Source organism: Tasmannia lanceolata, unplaced genomic scaffold (genome assembly GCF_043159265.1).
Source record: "Tasmannia lanceolata isolate RefF3 unplaced genomic scaffold, GAP_Taslan_0.1 ptg000024l, whole genome shotgun sequence".
NCBI lineage: Eukaryota > Viridiplantae > Streptophyta > Magnoliopsida > Canellales > Winteraceae > Tasmannia > Tasmannia lanceolata.
In genome coordinates, this window is record NW_027518701.1 from 4,577,501 (window position 1) to 4,593,214 (window position 15,714).

Here is a 15,714-nt window from a genome sequence, read left to right on the forward strand (position 1 = left end):
GTATATATGTATATATATGTATATATGTATATACATATATATATACATATGTATATACATATATATACATATATGTATATATGTATATACATATATATATACATATGTATATACATATATATACATATGTATATATATAGGGAGAGGTTTCTGAGCTATAGCTCAGCCTGAGCAAGCCACTATAAACACACCATCTCCATGTTGTTTGACTCATCCTACCCATTCATTCCATAGAACCTCACATAGATAGGGTGTTCCTAACAAACCATCTCCATACAATCATCCTAACCATTCAATCTACGGAAGCCCAGTTTCTAGCCATTCATTCTTGAACTCCACAAATCAACAGCTACCATGATCCTATGGAGATGATTTCTTAGGGACACCCTACCTATGGTACGTCCTATAGAATGAATGGATTGGATGACTCAAACAACATGGGAGATGTTGTATTTACAGGGCTGCTCAAGCTGCGCAATACCTCAGAAACCTTTTCCTTATATATATATATATATATATATATATATATGAGAAAACGGTTCCTACACATATGTGTAGATAAGTTATCTACACACTAGCTTAAAATACGGTGGGGGCCACATTATTTGGGTGATCCAAACCATTCATATTTAAGGCCCTCACATAGATAGGGTGTCCACAAAAAATCAGATCCATAGGATCATCCTAACCATTCGAACTATGGAGGCAAAAAATGGACTAATTTGTGAAGGCTTAAAGACATCCATTTTACCTCCACAAATCGTAGGGTTGGGATGATCCTATGGATCTGATTTTTTGTAGACACCCTATCTATGTGAGGGTCTTTAAAATGGATGGCTTGGATCACCCAAACAATGTGGGCCCCCACTGTATTTTAAGCTAGTGTGTAGAGAACTCTCTACACATATGTGTAGGAACCGTTTTCTCTATATATATATATATATATATATATATATATATATATATATATATATATATATATATATATATATATAAGGAAAAAATGGACAGACACATGTTGTCCACAAATCTGCCCATTTTTCCCTCCAATGTTGGATGGGTTAGGATCATCCTATGGGTCTGATTTTTTGTGGACACCCTATCCAGGTAAAAGACTTTCAAATGAATGGTTTGGATCAGCCAAACAATGTGGGCCCCCACTGTATTTAACCCGACCGAGTAGATAAGCTTAGCTACAAGACCGAGTAGCAACACTTTTCCATATATATATATATATATATAGAGAGAGAGAGAGAGAGGAAAGTGTTCCTGCACACGTGTGCAGGAAAGCTTACCTACACACGAGTGCAGAAACAGGGTGGGGGCCCACATTTTTAGGGGTCCAAAGCATTCACTTGGAAGGCCCTTCCATGGATAGAAAATTAGCCCCATTGTATCATCCTAACCCTGCCATTTGTGGAGGGGAAAATGGGCAGAAACATGGACACACAGTGTCTGTCAATATTTGGCCTTTGATTGGGTTAGGACGGTCCAATGGGGCTGATTTTTGGGTCGCAACTCATCCATGGAAGGGCCTCCCAAATGAATGGTTTTGATCCCCACAAAAATGTGGCCCCCACCCTGTTTCTGCACTCGTGTGCAGGTAACTTACCTGCACACGTTTACAGGAACCCTTTTCTCACATATATATATATATATATATATATATATATATATATATATATAGAGAGAGAGAGAGAGAGAAAGAGGAAATGGTTTGTGAGCAGCTGCTTACATAAGCTTATCTGAGCAAAGCTCACAAACCATTGGGGGGCCCACATTTTGGGATTGATCCTAAGCATTCATTTGGAAGGCCCTATCATGGATGGGGTGTGTACCAAAAATCAGCTCCATTGGATCATCTTAGGGTGTCCATTTGTGGAGGGAAAATGGACAGATACTGTTTGTCCCTAAATCTGCCCATTTTTTCTCTCCACAAATGGAAGGGTTAGGATGATCCAATGGAGCTGATTTTTAGTACACACCCCATCCATGACGGGGCCTTCGAAATGAATGCTTAGGATCACCCCCAAAATGTGGGCCCTCCTATGGTTTGTGAGCTCTTCTCAGATAAGCTTATCTGAGCAGCTGCTCACAAACCATTTCCTCATATTATATATATATATATATATATATATATATATATATATATATTAGTAAATGGTTTCTGAGCTCAAGCTCAGTTAGAATTTCTGAGGTAGAATTTTTAAATAGGGTGGCTGCCTATGTTGTTTGGGTTATGTTAGATATTGATTCTATAGGACCTAACATAGATAGGGTGTACGTAAGAAATCATCTTCATAGGATCACGGTAAGCGTTGATTTAAAATGGACGTCTAGAAAATGGTCGCTTTGGTGCTCTACAGATCTAACGGTTAAGAGGTCCTATGGAGATGGTTTCTTAGGAACAACATATTTATGTCAGCTTCTATGGAATGAATGGCTTGGATGAGTCAAACAACATGGGAGATGCCCTATATAAAAACTCTACCTCAGATAGAATTTCTGAGCTTGAGCTCAGATACCGCGCCCCCATATATATATATATATATATATATATATATATATATATATATATATATATATATATATATAGACACACACACACACACACACACACACACTAGTAAAAAAACCCGTGCGATGCACGGGCCGACAAAGAACTGTACGGAGCACATCATAGGTTGATCCAAACCGTCCATGTGATAGAACACAACAGAAATAGGTTGTGCCCGTAAAATCATTTCCATAGGCTGACCCTCCAATCTATAGAGGTTTCCATAATATGTTGTTCCTCTTAAGGTGCTCGGAATTCGTCAATATTTTGAAAGGCGTCCTGAATCCGTAGTATTATGTAATATGTTCACAAAAATCCGTAGTATTATGTAACATATGTACCCAATCCGTAATTTTGCAAAGGAAAACATCACTATGTTGACTTTGTCCACTTTTTTTATTACAAAAGCATAAAGGAGGGGGGTAGGATTGAAATTATGTGGCTTTAATGGGTGCTTTTGTTAAAAAGCATAAAGGAGGGGGTAGGATTGAAAATATGTGGGTTGAATGGGTGCCTTTGTTAAAAAAAAAAGTCAAAAAAAGTGATGTGTAATTCTATTAGAATTTTGGGAGAAATTCACATATTTTTAGAGGTTTCCATAGGTTGTGCCCGTAAAATCATTTCCATAGTCTGATCCTAGCCCTCCAATCTATAGAGGTTTCCATAATTAAAAAAGCATAAAGGAGGGGGGTAGGATTGAAATTATGTGGCTTTAACGGGTGCCTTTGTTAAAAAGCATAAAGGAGGGCGTAGGATTGAAAATATGTGGGTTGAATGGGTGCCTTTATTAAAAAAAGTTAAAAAAAGTGATGTGTAATTCTCATAGAATTTTGGGAGAAATTCAAATAATTCTTTCCTTTTCTCTTCTGCTATATATATATATATATATATATATATATATATATATATATATATATATAACTAGCAAAAAACCCCGTGCGATGCACGGGCCGACAAAGAATTGTACAGACCTATGAACCGTCCATGTGATGGAATACAACATAAATAGGTTGTGCCCGTAAAATAATTTCCATAGGATGATCCTAGCCCTCCAATCTATAGAGGTTTCCATAATTGTTGTTCCTCTTAAGGTGCCAAGAATTCGTCAATATTCTTACAGGTGTCCTGCATTCGTAATATCAAACTTCCCGTAATTTGACCCGCACCCGCACATAGTTAAGGAAAAGTAGTTTTTTCATCATCGTTAGGGGTGCAATTTGGGTCTCAACCCGACCCAACCCGAGGAACCCATATTTTCCAACCCAGCCCAATTTCCAATTCGGGTTAGGTTGGGTCGGGTTGACCCGATTTGATATGGTACCAATAGTTGACCACCGGTTGTTTTGGATTTTGAGAACCAATAGTGAGTCACCAATAATCAGTTTTTAACTCACAATCGGTTCTCAAAATCCACACCAAACAGGGACTAACAATTAACAAAGGGAAATGTTATCCACACTACTATATTTTGATGATCACACTCCTCACTTTATTAAAGTACGGTATGGCCCACACCATAGGATTATCCAAACCGTCCATTATGGACTGTGGAGACTATTTCAATGTTGAAAAAGAAAAACACATATACAAAACTTCTTCAGTTGGAACCCAAATTCGGGTTTCTGGTCGGGTCGAGTTGCCCGACAGCCCAACCCGACCCGACCTGATTTCCAATTCGGGTTGATTTTTCCCAACCTAACCCAACCCGATGTGCGAAAAAGCTTAACCCGACGCAACCCAAATTCGGGTTGAACCCGTCAGGTTCGGGTTTCCCGCGTGGGAACATCCAAGTAACAACAATGGTTTCAAATTATATAGAGTGCTAATGTCCTCACTGCCGTATTTTGATGATCGCACTCCTCACTTCATTAAAATGTAAGGTATGGCCCGTACCATAGGATGATCTAAACCGTCCATTAGATGGGCCACTGCCTACATAAGTTGTGCCCCAAAAATAATTTTCATAGGTTGATCCGAACCCTCCGATCTATAGAGGGTTATAGGTTGATCCAAACCGTCCATGTGATGGAACACAACATCAATCAGTTGTGCCCATAAAATTTATTTCCATAGGTTGATCCTAGCCCTCCGATCGTTAGAGGTTTTCATAATTGTTGTTCCTCTTCGGGTGCCCGGAACTCGTCAATATTTTGCAAGTGTCCTGCATGAGTAATATAAAGTAGTTCTTTCGTCATTGTCATATGTCTTTACCTCTTCTTGGTAGTTTTTTTCGTAATTGTCATAGACAGGTACCCGTGTCGGTACTTTTCGTATGTAGATTACGATTTTACCCTCGAATAATTTCTCATAGAGATAGATGTTAGATATCAGCAAAGGGGTTAATGGTAAAAGAGTAATGGTAATGTGTAAATCTCAGATAAAAAGAAAAGAAATTCCTTTTTCCTTTTGTATTAGAGATAGATGTTAGATATCAGCAAAGGGGTTAATGGTAAAAGAGTAATGCTGATGTGTAAATCTCAGATAAAAAGAAAAGAAATTCCTTTTTTCTCTAGCTATATCCATGCACTCTATAAATCCTGGATCCGAATTGAGAATTCTTACTGGCCAAGCGAGTTATGAGTAGGATCATCGCAGGGATCCGACGGCCCATCCTGTATGACTCGAAGCCCCACCTTGACCAAGCTTTGCAGTCCAACTACTGTCGCAATTGGGCAAGTGAACCCCGCCAAACCCGAACCGAACCCGACCTCTGTCCTTTAGTTTTCTCATGTTTTTCTAGGATTATGCTTTTTTCCTTGTATTTTTCTATTTGGCCCGAGATGAACCCGACTGAACCTGACCCGATTTGGAGGTGGATTGGGCTAGAGTTGACCATCCTCAACCCAAGGTTTGGGTTGGGTTAGGGTTGAGAGAATGCAATCTTGGGTGGGGTTAAGGTTGGCCTCAACCCGACCCAACCCGACCCGAGTTGCACCCCTATACCCCAAACCTCATCATATATTGACGAATCCGGGCAGATCAGAGGCCTTTCTTTCCTTGGGGCCAAGTGCCCAAGTTCACCCACTACTCTAGTGGCTCTACTCCTGGTTTTAAGGTCCTAGCCCATGAAGCAGGGCAATTTACTTCCTTTTTCCAAAGTTCCCAAAAGTTGAAATGACACCAAACTTTGGAAACAACTTTAAATACATGGGAGTAGTCGCCGATGTTTGTATCGGGTGATTCTGGATCCCTAATCTGCGAGGAATTGTTCTTTGTGGAGATCTTGACACCCTGTTAATTTAAGAGAGTAACTCCTATGAAGAACCTGGAGTTCCAAAAGCATCTATCCAGGTAAAGGAAAATATTGCGACCGGACTCCTTGTATGACCATCATTGGGATGAGAGCCCTAAGGTCCCAGTCTGACTTCACGTACCCTCTCGATTACCGATAAAAATCACGAAGCTGCTAAAGCAATAAAATGGAAATGCAAGCTTATAAGTTATAAGAGGGTAGGTATACCTGCAAGTGGTCGGGCCGGTGTGGTTATGCCTCTCGAAGAATGCATCTGCCAGTAAAATCCTTGCGAGGATACGGCTAGGGGTACAAAGCTTCGGCAGCTGATGGCATTGGTCTCCTTCTGGGCTTCCTTGACGTAACGACGATGAAAGCTAACGATAGTGAGAGTGGAAATTTAGGTTCAAGGGAGGTATGGGATGATCTCCGAATGACTCAGAGTCGAGGGCTGCAGGGGTTCTCTAGGGGGTTTTCTATGTTGTGGGGGGGGACCTCACTTCCTCTGTTCACTCATGTGAGAATCGGATCCAGATCGATGCGTCCCAATTTATAGCCAAGGGGAAGGGTAGAGTTAATAATTTCTGATATTCACTGACTGCAGTGAATATCAGACATGCGCCTTCAGTCTGAAAAGGGTAAGATTCCCGGTGGCAGCACCCTTGGTCAGTGAGGTCCGTCCAGACGTGGCCGACCACAAGGTGGTGGCCGCTTGGATGGTGTTGTCGGTTGCTGAGAGGGCTAGGCTGTCAGTCGTTGATTGGTTCTGGTGGCGGTGTCCAGTCGGCCAGAAGGATGGTCACACGGACAGTGGGTGGTAAGTCTAACCTTCTAGATCGGGGGGATTTTGTGGTTTGTGGTAGGGTTTTTTTGGAGATCAATGCAGTTCAACCAGGAAGTCCTACTCATTATCTGAGCGCAAGACTGTGCACAGTAGCGAGCGTGCCAAATGGGATGTCAACACCCTGGTAATTTTAAATAATAATTGAGTATCCTACTTTTCATTGCTTGTTCTCCCTTACCATGGGCTCTCTATGGTTGACTTTCTCTCTAGTGGGACAAGATTCATTCTATAATTATGTGCAAAGTCAATTCTTTCCACAATGAAAGATGTTAGAAATGAAGTTAGGGTAAGAGGAAGAAGAGGAATGGAGAGATGGAGAGTTTCCACTAGGGAGCTCCTCATGTAAATGATGTATATATAGGCCCCAAATAGGGCATCCAATGTACAATGACAATAATACCCTCTATCCTACAACTAATGACTAAAATACCCTTACATGTTATTGAACGAAGGAAAAATTAAGAAGTGTTTCTCTCGTGTATTATTATTTTCCTTCTCGTGATGACTAGAATCTCTCCCATATAATGAATTCTTTTGTGATTTGATCTGCGATTAGATTGACGTTTCTTTTTAGCATCTTTTTGAGAATAAGAATAAAACCTCCTCCTTGTCCTTGATTACCACCTTCGTCATGTAAGTGAGCACCATCCTAGTGGACGATGAGCAAACTCTCTAACCCATCCACAGAAGACTTTTTCGCCCAATTGGCAATGGCTGCCAAATATGCTTCGTACTCTAGTTACCATCGCCCATGCCTCTTTGGAGTTTTTGCATCTTGAATATGGATCAACTTGTCATCCTTCACTAATTGTTTTAAAGTATACAGTGCCTTATTGGACTTTGCGTTCAACTTGGTCCTTTCTGTTGCCTCTTCTGGGAACTTGTGTTTGATCCATATGTTTTTTTTAATGAGAGCAAATTTCATTAAAACCAAGAGAGAGATCAAGATGGTCCACCCAAGCAATACAAGAAGGAAAAGCGGAAGAACAAGCGAAGCAATACAAGGATGAGAAGAAAAACTAAACAAATCGAAATGGGGACGAGCAGTCTGAACAGTCAAGGAGGTAGGAAATCAAATAACTCAATTCCCTCCTTAACTACATCATCTCTTGCCAACTTGTCCGCCACACTATTGGCCTGTCTCTGAACATGCATAAAAGTAGTCGAGGCTCCTTCCACAATGTCTTCGATCTCGTCAAAGTAGAGGGTAAATCTCCACGGGGGAACCGAATAGCCCTAAGCCAACGAATAACATTTAGAGAATCCCCTTCCACTATCACCTTATCCAAGAAATCTTTATTTAAGTGTTTAATCCTTTGGTGGACAGCTCGAACCTCTGCCTGAGACTCCGACAGGCCCTGCAAAAGCCCAAATGACCTCACCCCTCGAATTTCTAAGGACACCTCCAATACCCGCCGACCCTGGGCTCCCCATGCTCGATCCATCAAAGTTCAACTTTAGAAGCCCTTGAGGAGGGGGGTCCCAATCTTGAACACTTGTAGAGCGCTTGATCCAAATGTTTTATATATATATATATATATATATATATATATATATATATATATATATATATATATATATATATATAATGATTGTGCGCTCGAGCGCATATAAGCTTACCAAACACATGGGTCCCACATTTTTTGTGGTGATCCAAACCATTCATTTGCAAGGCCCTTACATAGATGGGGTCTGTCAAAAAATCAGCTCCATAGGATCATCCTAACCCATCCAGAAGTGGAGGGCAATATCTGTCCATTTTGCCCTCCACTTTTGGATGGATTAGGATGATCCTATGGAACTGATTTTTACTACACACCCTATCTATGTAAGGGCCTTTCAAATGAATGCTTTGGATCATCCTAACAATGTGGGCCCACATGAGTTTTGTGACCTCAAGCGCATATAAGCTATATGTGCTTGAGCGCACAATCATTTTCCTCTCTCTCTCTCTCTCTCTCTCTCTCTCTCTCTCCATATATATATTATTTCCCTTGTAGTTATGACTCCATAGATAACTTACAAAGCTAATAGGTAGAGTGGTTTAGTTTCCTCAAGAAAGACAAACCAGCATCATTGGCCATCTTCAATGGTGTCTGTTCATGATTGAATAAGATCCGGAGCACCACTACTTCTCATTATAGAATTGAATTGGCTCCCAAACCACTTGTTGAGTTCAAGGCAGCTAAAATCAAGAAACTCACAAAACCGCACACACAAGAAAGTACAAACTTCCTTGTTGTGCTTATTTAAATCTCCTTTGAGAAAGCATATGTGTGGACACTTGGTGTATTCCTCAAAATACAAGTTTTACAAGTTTAAAAATATAACAGAAGAAAAAGGAGGAGAAGAGGAAGAAGAAGAAGAAGACTTTATTCTAATCTTTTTTTCATGTATAAGATGTGGAAACCCCTAAAGAAAACAACAAAGAAAAATTCAAAGACTTGAATATTCACACTCTAAACCTAGGACCTTTTTTATACGTATCATTTAAAAAACTCACTTCTAATAGAAGCTTTTAACAATGACTCCAAAAATGAATCAAACCCTTGGATACATCATTGTTTATTTTAGTTTTCTAACTATTACCATAAACTCAAGAATCTTATTTAACAACACTTTCTTCAGCCTCTTTTATTCTTCATGTAACTACGCAGCCATGGCTGTTGTGTTCCCATAACTATATCTGCTATCCCAGCTCATCTAGTGAAGTGCGAGAAGGGCTCTGCTTGTCGGATTTCTCCAATGAGTTTGTCTTGTTCTTTTGGTGTTTGCCTTTTCTTCATATAATTTAGGAGTGTAGTTTAGACTTTAGAGTCTATCCACACATAGAGAGTTCGGATTTCTCTATACTATGTTCAAGGGTAAAATTAAAAACAATTAGCTATATTTTTATGTCACTTGTAGCTATGGGCTTTAAAGTTAAATAATTCAAAATGGCAGTTAAATTTTCATTTCAGATTAGAACTTTTCCTTTTGAATTAGAAATCATCGAAAGTGAAACAAGCTATTTCAAACAATAATGAGATCAAAACATATTGTTATCCTTTTCAAAAAAAAAAAATTTAAATAAAAATATATAAGAGGAGACAATAACAATATCTTTGGAGTAAACAAGTTACATCTTTCTCTGTTTTATGCAACATGTAATAGCATTTTTAACAGAAAATTAAATTTTCTAAAAATGAATGTTGACAAATTACTACCAGTAAAATTTATAACAAGATGGACAATTTGTGTTATTGTTGAAGATGTCAATGGCTGTGAAGAGAAACAAATTGGTGTTTTTACTAATATATATAAAAGGAAAAGATAATGAATGTCATGTTATCCTTAGTCACTCATTATTTTTAGCATGATGATATCTTCTTAATGGTTTATGGTCTAGTACTACACTCTAAAAAATGAACTGGTGGTCACGGAAAGAGCCTCTCTGCAAAGCAGAGGTAAGGTTACGTACATCTAGCCCTCCCCAGACCCCGCAATGGTGGGAACCTCATGCACTGGGCCGCCCTTTTTACGATATCTTCTTAATGGTTTATGGTCTAGTACTACACTCTAAAAAATTACCAGTCCAACATAAATGGTGAAGTCAAATCCAAGTTAACTTAGTGTTTGTTTTTTTTAATTTGCATCTTAAAATACTAAAGAAATAATTTCACCAGCAAAAAAATATGATTTCATGTTAACTACGTATTTTGGTTGTCCCTAGGTTTCATGGACGAGTCCAATTCATAATAATCTCATACACTTGTTAACTTTTATTTGTGTCGTGTTGTGTTTGTTCTTTTTTTGCAGCATTGTTTATGGTTTATTTGTGTGGAGAAGACTATGGACGCATTTATTCGAGTTCTCATAGATATAGCAGAGTGTGCATGGGGACCTCTCAAGAAATGCATGGACTATATAAATGATTTTGAAGGCAGTGTTGAAAATTTAAAAAGAGGTGTTGAAGAACTTGTAGCGAGGAGAAATGTTATACAAAGACGCGTAGATGAAAGATGCTCAAATGGTGATGAGGTCACTGATGATGTTCAATTGTGGATCAAAAGAGCAGATGAAATGATATTGGAAGCAAATCAGATAGAGGTTAATGTAGGAGAAAACATGAGATGTCTTAAGGGGTGGTGTCCGAATTGGCATCGGCGATATAGGTTGAGTAAATTGGCAAATGATAAGGTAGATATCATTACCAATCACCATAATAAAGGAACATTCGAGATATTGGCAACATCCTCTCCACGTCCAAGGGTAGAGTCCAACCCTACTCCTTCAATTGATGGTCTAAAGACGGTAAATTTGTCATTGGAGAAAGTCATGGATGCTCTAAAGGATGAAAATATCAAAATGATTGGTGTATATGGCATGGGTGGTATTGGGAAAACCACTCTCGTGAAAAATGTGAACAATAAATTGAAAGAGACACCTAATTTTGATGCAATTGTGATGATAACTGTGTCTAAGGATGTAAAATTAAAAATCATCCAAGAAGAAATTGCAAGGAAATTGGGAGGGGAACTCAAAGAGGAAATTGAATCCCTTAGAGCAAGTGAACTAAGGAGAAGATTAATGCATGTTAAGAAGTTACTCATCATTTTGGATGATTTGTGGGCTAGACTAGATATAGTCAATATAGGAATTCCCTATGGTGATGAAAACAGGGGATGTAAGATTTTATTAACATCTCGAAGCTTAGATATATGCAGACAAATGGGAAGCCAAGTTAATATTCAAATGAATGTGTTGTCGGACGACGAATCATGGGATTTGTTTAAAGAGAAAGTGGGTGATGTTGTTGATTGTCGAAGCTTGCAAAATGTGGCAAAGAAAGCTGCTCAAGAATGCCGTGGTCTGCCACTAGCCCTTGTTACACTTGGGGGAGCATTAAGTGGTAACAATAATTTATCAGTTTGGGAGAACGCAGTAACCGAACTGAAAAGATCAGACCCGATAGATATTGAAGGCATGGATACGGAGGTATATCAATCCTTAAGAATAAGCTATAGCCAATTGAAAACTGAGGAGTTGAAACAATGTTTCTTGTTCTGTGCTCTATTTCCAGAGGACTTCAAAATTCCTGTGGATAGGATGATCAGATACTTGATTGGTGAGGGAATCTTGGAGAAGTTTGAGATTTTAGATGAAACAATGAATAAAGGGCGTGCCTTAATTGAGAAACTCAAGTCTTGTTGTTTGTTGTTAGAGTGTGAAAAGGAAGGGCATGTAAGGATACATGATGTAGTACGAGATGTCGCCATTTGGATTGCATCCAAAGAAGGTGACTATAGGTTTTTGGTGAAGGCTGGATTAGGATTAGAAGATTGGCCAGAAATGGACAAGTTACAAGAATGTAAAAGGCTTTCGTTGATGCAAAACAGAATAAGGAAACTTCCAGATAGAGTGGAATGCCACCATCTGCTAACTTTGATGATGCAAGATAACGAAAATTTGAAGGAAATTCCTGTCAATTTTTTTGAAAGCATCAAAGATGTTCATGTTTTGGATATAGGTAAGACAGCTATCGAAAGGTTACATCCATCTTTGTCATGCTTGCAGAGCCTAAGGGAACTTTGTCTACAAGGCTGTGAATCTCTTTCGACTGGCTTGTCACATGTTGGGGAACTAAAAACACTAGAATCCCTCGATCTCTCTAAGAACAAATTCCAAGAATTGCCAATTGAAATTGGAAATTTAATCAATCTAAGGCGCTTGGACTTATCAAACGATTCAAAATCTTGAAGTTATTCCACGAAATGCTGTCATATGTAGGTTGACTCGTTTGGAAGAATTGAAGATGGAAAATAGCTTTGATAGGTGGGAGGTTGGAGGAGAAGGGGAGGGGGAGGCTAGCAACGGCAACGCTATGTTGGCAGAAGTAGTGTCTTTAACACGGTTGACTAGTTTGTGGGTGGAGATAGAAGATGCCCACCGCTTTACCCAAGATGACTTGTTCAAATCTGGGCACATTTGAAGATATTTTATCTCCGCCTTCAACTTGGAATTCAGAGAGAAGACATAATCACTCTTTATCCAAATTGCCTTCATGTGACAGTAATTGAGGGTCCTGAACCATTTCCGAAATGGGTGAAGTTGTTTTTGTTCCCTCAGACTACTTACCTATACATAAGGTGGCACCAATCTTCAAAGAATATTTTGGATTTGGATACTCATGGGTTTCAAAGTTTGGAACGTCTTAAGATAGAGCTTTGCGATGAGATGGAATGTGTTATTAGTGGAAAGAATGTTCCCGAATATACACTCCAACATTTGCAACATTTAATACTTCATGAACTTGCAAAGCTAGAGATGGTGGTGACTAATGATGAATCCCTTCCACTCCCAACCCTTGCAAACCTAACAACCATGTTTATTTCTTCTTGCAATAGTCTAAAGCATGTAGTAATCACGCCCAACTTATTCCAAAGAATGCAGAATCTGGTGCAAGTCACGGTTCACTGGTGTGAGAAAGTGGAACACTTGTTTGTGGCGCCAACAGAAAATAACCTTGTGCTTCCTAAACTTCAAGATTTGAATCTACATCGTCTTCCAAAGATGCAAAATATGTGGATGGGGTTGGCAACACTACAAAGCCTGACTCAACTCTCAATCTCTGATTGCAATGGCTTGAAAGAAATCTTCTCTTCCCTTCAAGTGAAAGGCCTCCCAAATCTTGTAAAACTCACAATTTACAATTGTAGGGAAGTGGAGAAGATAATTTCAAACGTGAAGGACGTGGCGGGGGATGAGAATACAATGCTACCTAAATTGAGAGTCTTGACATTAATGCATCTACCAAAGTTGGAGTATTTCTTTGTAAGGCCACTTGATTTGCATTCGTTGGAAATCATTTGTATAAGTCATTGTCTTGATTTAAAGAAGCTACCGTTTGGAGGGCCAGATAGCGCGCCATGCCTGCAAAAGATTCAAGCAGAAATGGAATGGTGGGAAGGATTGAAGTGGGAAGAAGAAGAAGATAGCTTCAAGACCCGTCTACAACCCATCTTCTCTGCCATCCCTACTCCCATCCCCTTTGAAGAAGAGGAGGAGGAAAAAGAATAAGAAGAAAATGTCAATTAAAGCAGAGTGCACCATCCCAACAACCAATTAAAGCTTAAACAGATCATATAGCGAGGAAGACCGGTGGTGTTGGATCAGTTAAAGGTGGCTTTTGTATTTGAATTTGTAATTTTATGGACTCGCTTTCTGCTGAATTTTCCTTTTGAAATATGAAAATGTAAATTAAGGAGTGGCTTGTCTTCTTTTTTTTCTTTTCGGTTCTGTAATTTGAAGGGGTGGATTCCGTACGGCTTTTCTTTATAAAAATCTGTGATGTAATTTTACGGAGTGGCTTTTGTTTTTTTCTTTTTCTTTTTAATATTGTTGTATTAAGTAGTGGATTTCCTATGTATTTTTTAATTTTTGAATCTCTCGTTTTAAGCTGCGGCATTCTGTTTATATATATATATATATATATATATATATATATATATATATATATATATATATATATATATATATAGAGGAAAGTGTTCCTAAGCTATAGCTTATCTAAGCTTTATCTAACCTATAGCTCAAAAACACGTGGCCCCACATTTTTTGGGGATCTCAAGCATTCATTTGGAAGGCCCTTCCATGAATAAGGTGTGTACAAAAAATCAGCCCTATAGGATCATCCTAACCCAATCAAAGGTGGAGTGGAAAATGGACAGACATTGTGTGTCCATGTTTCTGCCCATTTTTTCCCTCAACAGATGGCAGGGTTAGGATGATCCTATAGGGCTGATTTTTGGTACACACCCTATCCATGGAAGGGCCTTCCAAATGAATACTTTGGATCCCCATAAAATGTGGGGCCACATGTATTTTTGAGCTATAGCTTAGATAAGCTTATCTAAGCTATAGCTTAGGAACACTTTCCTTACATATATATATATATATATATATATATATATATATATATATATATATATATGAGAAAAGTGTCTCTAGTCGGTCCCCTAGATAAGCTTATCTAGTCCGCCCGCCAAAAAAACACAGTGGGCCCATGTTGTTTGGATGATCCAAACCATTCACTTGATAAGTCCTAACATAGGTAGGGTGTGCCCAAAAAATCAGCACCAGAGGATCATCCTAGCCCTTCGATTTGTTGGGCACACCGTGTCCAAAATGGACGCATATAAACGTGGACGTTTATATGCGTCCATTCTGGGCACCACAAAACGAAGGGCTAGGATGACCCTTTGGTGCTGATTTTTTGGGCACACCCTATCTATGTTAGGACCTATCAAATGAATGCTTTGGATCATCCAAACAGCGTGGGCCCACTGTGTTTTTTTAAAGGGAGGAGTAGATAAGCTTATCTAGGGGACCGACTAGAGACACTTTCGTCTATATATATATATATATATATATATATAGAGAGAGAGAGAGAGAGAGAGAGAGAGAGAGAAGGGTTCCTGCACACGTGCGAAGGTATGGGGGCCCACATTTTTTGGGGGTCTAAAGCATTCACTTGGAAGGCCCTTCCATGGATAGGGTGTGGCTGAAAAATCAGCCCCATTGGATCATCCTAACCTTGCCATTTGTGGAGGGGGAAAATGAGCAGAAACATAGACACACAGTGTCTGTCCATTCCCCCCCTACCTTTGATTGGGTTAGGACAATCCAATGGGGCTGATTTTTGGGCCACACCTCATCCATGGAAGGGCCTTCCAAATGAATGGTTTTGATCCCCTCATAAATGTGGCCCCCACCCTGTTTATGCACTCATGTGCGGGTAACTTACCTGCACATGTTTGCAGGAACCCTTTCCTCATATATATATCAAGATTATTAATTATGAAGCGTTGAGATGTCATGTTGAGAAACAGATATATTCGTTATTTTAAGTGGGTCATTTTAGCAAATTTTCCTTTTTTTTACCTTTTAAGGTTATCTTAGAATACAAAATGGATGAAAATGGCAATAGGGATGCTTCAACAGGTAACAATATTCATTAAATTAAAATGCGAATTTGTATCCATGTTGGATAAAATTATCAAAAAGAAAAGATTTCAGTGTTTGTTTTTAATCTATCATTTT

The 15,714-nt window shown here is 39.1% G+C and overlaps 1 pseudogene across 1 annotated transcript in view; it reads left to right on the plus strand.

Annotated features, from left to right (window-relative positions):
* LOC143857330 (disease resistance protein At4g27190-like) overlaps positions 1-14,037 on the plus strand; it is a 63,035-nt pseudogene extending 48,998 nt beyond the window's left edge. Inside the window, exon 3 of the transcript XR_013238620.1 lies at positions 10,432-14,037. The product of XR_013238620.1 is annotated as a disease resistance protein At4g27190-like (transcript). The remainder of the gene's footprint in view (positions 1-10,431) is intronic.
* Positions 14,038-15,714: the final 1,677 nt, after the last annotated feature.